Source organism: Varroa jacobsoni, unplaced genomic scaffold (assembly GCF_002532875.2).
Source record: "Varroa jacobsoni isolate VJ856 unplaced genomic scaffold, vjacob_1.0 scaffold_1152, whole genome shotgun sequence".
Classification (NCBI taxonomy): Eukaryota; Metazoa; Arthropoda; class Arachnida; order Mesostigmata; family Varroidae; genus Varroa; species Varroa jacobsoni.
Window position 1 is genome coordinate 125,579 of NW_019214054.1, and position 6,000 is coordinate 131,578.

Below are 6,000 nucleotides of genomic sequence, written 5' to 3' on the forward strand. Positions count from 1 at the left end.
TTTTCGTCATTTCATTTCTAATGTTGATGTTTATAATGGAATGTGTTTAATCACAAAAAACAATCGCCGATGGCCCCATAGAAACCGAACGATCGGCGAACTGTTCTTGATTTTTCTTCATCAGAGACTTGTTTCCATATGCGGCTTTTAGCCGAAATGTCAAATACCCTATTGGCACAGAAATGTTTGCTCCTGATAGTGGATACATATCACTTCGTTAAGGCCAACTCGAAAACGGATGTACTTCACGTGCTGTGAGGACGGCAATAAATGTAACCTTGGTAACAACAGCAGTAGTGATAAAGATGCAGCACACGCGCCATATTTCGCTAATTTAATTATAATTTTGCATTTACGTTCCTTCCTGAATAGAGTCGTTGACTGGACATCTGTTAGTCACTGTTAGTACGCCAGTGTGACAAATAGTTGGCCTCGGGCTTTTTCTCTGCGATCGTAAGCCATATGGATAATTTTAAACGTCCAAAGACAAAATTGTTGACGCCACGTGGTGTTTTAGACTAGTACGTATTCTTTTGATGTTACTATGTATTGCTTAATGTCAATACTCGGAGTGTTTTTCCATCATTGACGATCTGAGCCACGCGTTTTCAGGCCGTTGCAAAAATCCTGCACTGCTATATTTTTTCAAAAGGTACGAGATCTACGAAAAATGCCCTACCCATCACGCATTGACGAACCCATCGCCTCTTGCCAATGGTCGTATTGAAGTATAGCTATTGGGAGCACTTAGGGAATTTAAGCTGATCAAATTCCGTGTGCTTGTCTACAACGAATCAGATACTTCGCGAAGTACAGCATTCTAATAAATCTACCTATTATTGATAGACCAATCCGTTGTGTTTGCAACGGAGCTTCGAGCGATTACGCGTTGCTTGAAACAGCGTAACTGCTCGCAACCGGAACTCTACTTCTTAGGGGACTTCCGTATGAAATAACTATTTTTCAACGACGTTTCGAGTGTACGGACGTATGACGAATTAAGGCCAATGACGTTAGGGACATCAGTTGCAGTGTGTAGTGCGGGCCTTTGGGACAAGACGTCACAAGCTGAGCACAAATGTAAGCTTTATTTAGCGGCATTTTAAGAATACCATAGGATCAGTGTGAGCCGCTACTCCTCCGCAACTCGCAGATATCCAAGGTCATATCGGGAAGATAGACGACGATGAGTGTCAATTGGAGCAACGAAGAATGAGTGTTGGTGACCTGTTACAACGTGGTCAAACGAAAGAGCGCATTTTCCCGAAACTGACTGACTGCGCTCCTGTCCACCTGCCCCATGTCTGTATTGGCTGCTCTATACGTCCATTTGGTGGACGAGGGGCTAGAAACACTGTTGTGTCCAGTCAGTTATGGCAACATCGGTGAGTCACATCTCTGACAAGCAACAATAGCCGCGTTGTCACTACCCATACGCAGTCGGAGAAACAGTTACAGAGGCTATTTCGCATCCACTGTTTGCCTGAATCCGGCAGAACTTAGCTGGGCCGAACAAGCAACGGCTACGGCCGCCGGTGGTAGCAGCTTCAACAACATTCGCAGTAGACATAGTCTCGTGAGCCTCATTTTCCACAATTTCGCCTCCCACACTCGAGTCTCTCCCTAACAGCGGTGGTCGCCTTAAGCCCCCTCGAGGCCTAGCCTTGTCCCTAAAAGTAACTTATTTATTTTTGTGTGTGTGTGTGTGTGTGTGTGTGTGGGATACCCCCGTTGGACTAACGCTGGCGCAGTTGCTGTTAGTGCTGCCGCGTTGCTAATGTTTCGTTAGCATCTTGTCCTTTCTGCTTCAGGTTTTTGTTCCCTCTTCGTTTATCTTTATGCACATAACAGATATCGACCGTACTGCTGCTTCTGCTGACTTCGGGGATGATGCGATTCCGAGAGCCAGGCGCTAGACGGTTCCCGTTGTGATAAGTCTCGAAATTTTGCTCCGAGAGCGACAATGGCCAGCGTTCCGGTGCGTATATGGCTAAGGAGGAAGCATTCCACAGCATCTTTGCATTGAGCGATCATCGAGGCGGCGACTGTGACCGGCCGCGTCGATGGCCGCGGCAAATTCATTCTCCTCCATTTTCGAACAATGGTTCGCGTCCAGCGCCAGCCGGACCACTATCGTGCATCAGGCGTAAAAGTTCATCCTCGAAAGGGAAGAGGCAAGCGGGAAAAGCAGCATCTGCGTCGCGGCCGAAATATTGCAATAGTCAACGCGTACACACGCATAGATTCAGAGGCAGCATTAGCTGATAGATCGCTATACGGTCACAGCTACAATGGACCCTATACAGCAGGCTACGGGCACTCGTACGAACTCTTCGGGAGGGCACACGGGGCTGGAATTGGGGTCGGTCAGTTGAAATAAACAAAAATAAATGCGACACTACGTCGCTGCGGAGCATTTGCTCGAACTGCTTCCCTGCACCGGGTCCACTAGCTACTCCGGGGTATTGTCGTGATTGCGATAGCGATATTGTATTTTGGGAAAGTAAATGTTTTTCTCAGTGTGAGCATCAATCTATCTCAGTATATGTGTGTCTGTGTGTAGGCGCACAAATGTGAATTTATAAATGTTAGTATGTTCTTTAGCTGGCGTGGCGCTGCCGATTTTACAAAGAGAGACTAAAGCGATTGACGAGCAGCTCGGCTGGTGCTAACAGCACGCGCTTTTCGGTCCGCTTATCTCAAAAAGTTCTTGAACTACAATTCCCAGGCTTGCGTTATCCCTAGATACAATCTACTGCTCGCCCCCCGCCTTCAACCACTCATTGGCCTATGTGTAGGCTCCAGACAACCAACGGCTCCTGCACAATTAGGAATAGGGTAACAGCGAGATATTGTCGACTAAATTTCCATGCCGGCTAAACTATCGCCACTTTAAAAATGGGCACTACTTTCAGGAACGATTTAATTGAGCGATCTGGACTTGGTTGTTCAACGGCGCAAATGCGCGCTTGTTTGAATGACAATGTCGATGTGTTTACGAAATTTTTCTATCGAAAGTTTTCATATCCTTCGTATATGCCAACCAAATAAACTTAATTTTAAGTTGAAGAGATTAACATCCGATTCTACATGTTTTATAACCAGGAGAAGCTGCGCCTAACCTAAAGTAACAGGACGCTGAAAAAATTGAAAGACAGGAGCTAAAAATTAACAACATTCAAAGTTCAGCAGTAAACCGTTTTAGAGAAAATAAACCTTAAATAAATATAACAGATTCTCGCTCGGGTGGCTGACGGTAGTTTTTGCAGAAGGTACATTTACCAGGGGATGTTTGCTATCTGGCTTTATAATACAATAAATTATCGTTGTATTCCATCGCTTGATTCCATGACTTCTATCTAGTTAAAATTATAGTCGTTTGTTATAGCCGCTCGACAAGTTTAATCGTTATGGAACTGCAGAAAAGAAGACCTCAGAGGTCCATTTGTCCCTCATATTTTACTCAATGCTCATTTTGAAGCCGTTTATCTGAGCTACTTTTTGGTGCTTAATCGTCTGGTTGGATCTAATCTGTATGTGTTTTTTATTCATCCACGTATCGGACCATGCTTGAAATTGTTACCGTAAGTTTTTGTTTACCCTTTTCGTTTTTTTTTTTCTTTCTACTTTCTCTTCAATTTTCTTGTTCCTCGTATTTGTATGTAGAGCTTGACATCATTTCATGCATTGTAATACTAGTAACATATTACAGATGTTCTAGTTATTAACATTATATGAGGAATTTGACAGTCGCTCAATGAAACGAAATTAAAACTCAAGTGATGTATTATGTTGTATGTTCACAGACACACTTTCGGGATCCCGATATATGCCTTCGTCTACAACTGAGTTAACTGATGTAACAATGGTAAAAATGTTATTACACAATAATCTCATTACAGACACGTTGAATTCAGTACCGCGTTAGGTCGTAACTTGTATTGAGAAATATTTATAGTACACAGGTGTCGGCCGTTTGCATCCCTTGATACGTATCTTTAACGGGGTCACAGACAAATAGCCCAGCAACACCAGGTCAGGTTTCCATTATACTTTTCCAGAGCAGCGATCGTTCCCCCGACCGGTAAAACCCCTCTGAGTCTATGCAATCCAACTAGCCTCTGTGTTGCTGCAGGCGGATGACCTCCTCAAAACAAAGGCCCTTCTCTAGAGACCCTCCCCCCACTCACTTTCTGTCCCTCGCGCTAAGTCTTCCTGTACTCTTCATCCCTGTTTTTAGCATGCGCGGATCACAAGGACCATATCAACCATAGAAGTTAGGAATAGCAAGACCCTGTTCGCCGGTTGCCCACAGTCGAGAAAGGGACAGGCGGGTCGAAGACAGCCCTAGAAGGCCCTTGGTGGCAGCGCTTCAAATGTATGTGCGCTTTTGAAAATGGGGAACTCATTGAGAATAATACTGAAACAAAAGCAAATGAGGCCCCCATCTTGTTTTACCCTAGATTTCCCTGCGTTCCCGTCCTCGCATCGGTTGTCCCTCATCTCGCGCTCTATCTGTCTCCCTAGATCTAGCGATGGCCGGATCGTTGCAACGACCAATGCCACCACGTACAGTCAATCACTCACGCACTCACTTTATTTTATATGAGGTTGGCGTGGCCCGAACGAAAAGGATCGCCGCGTAGAGGACAGAGAGCCGACAGGGACTTGTGTGGGCGGTAGCCCTAGGGAGGGATTTGTTTTGGAAAAGTCTTTAGGGGTCTGTATAGGTCCGTTACAAGCTGTGTCCTGGTTCTCGAATCCCGCGTTGGTGGCGATGGCAGAGGCGGGAAAGAACGCTAAGGGGAACCAGAAAAGCAGTGCGGAGTTCCACCGGAAAAAGAGAGGGGAAGGTATCAGAACTAGACTAGTGACAAAGGGGGAGGCTTGGCAAACGAGAAACAAGGTCCTAGACCGACAGGCCAGGCGACCCCTCAAGCTTTCATCTAGAGAATACTCTCCTCTGTTGCTGTTTTTTCTTCCTCTTCTTTGCAACTGGAGCAGCGGCAGCGACGGATGAGGAGGAAAACGGAAAAGGAAGGCCAAAAACGGGCGAAGCGGTCAACTTTACAAGCGAGAATGAATAGCATGACGGCGGAGGCGGCGGTGTCTTTGCTGGCTGGGCCCTCCTGTCGTTTTCCAAAGGCTCCCCTTCGCAACTGCTATCACCAGTCATCGCGATGCTGTTACTGTCTCTACTATTGCTGCCCGTAACGATGGTGGTGCTGTTGCTGCTGGTGTTGTTATTGTTGTTGATGATAATGATGAAGTGTAGCTGAAGTTCGCTTTCGTTACCGCCAATGACGATGACACCGACAACAACAACAGCAACAATAACGACGAAGCGGATGGATCGACAAACGGACGAAATGAGAACCGAATTAAGACGGAATGAGGAGGGCTAAAAAAAGGAACAGAAGAAGCAGAAATAAGAATAAAGTTCACCATTGTTTCCATCTAGCCAGCTAACTAGCTGACTACTGGGGGGGCGAAGCTTGCCTGGCTTGCCGGTTTTAACGGGTCCGTCAGAGTTCGGTCGGCTCCTAAAGACGCGGAGAACGACGACAGTGAAGAGCGCGGTGGAAGCGTCGGTGCTCAAAAGTAACGAGGGCTGAACCTGGGCTGGAATGGGCCCAACCTCGCCTGCCACTCGAAAATGGGAGAATGGTGAGGCTTAATAGAACAAGTAAAGGCCTTTCTTCTCCGCCTTATCTAAGGCAGAAAAGGGAAAAGATACAATGGAAGGACGGCACCTTCGGTGGGCGATATATTTTGGGCGGGCATGGGGACAATGCATGCAACAGAAACCACTGGAAGTGTTTTTTGAATAGTCGCTTGGTAAATGTTCTGGCCAAGAGTATTGTCACCATTAGGTGACGAAGGGGTGACCAAGTGAGGTCACACCGGGACGGTATGGCAAAAAGGCGTGTGGACATGGTGAACTTCTAAACTCGCCACTCCAGAATGAAAAAGAATATATCCAAGTTACGTGCAATAGCG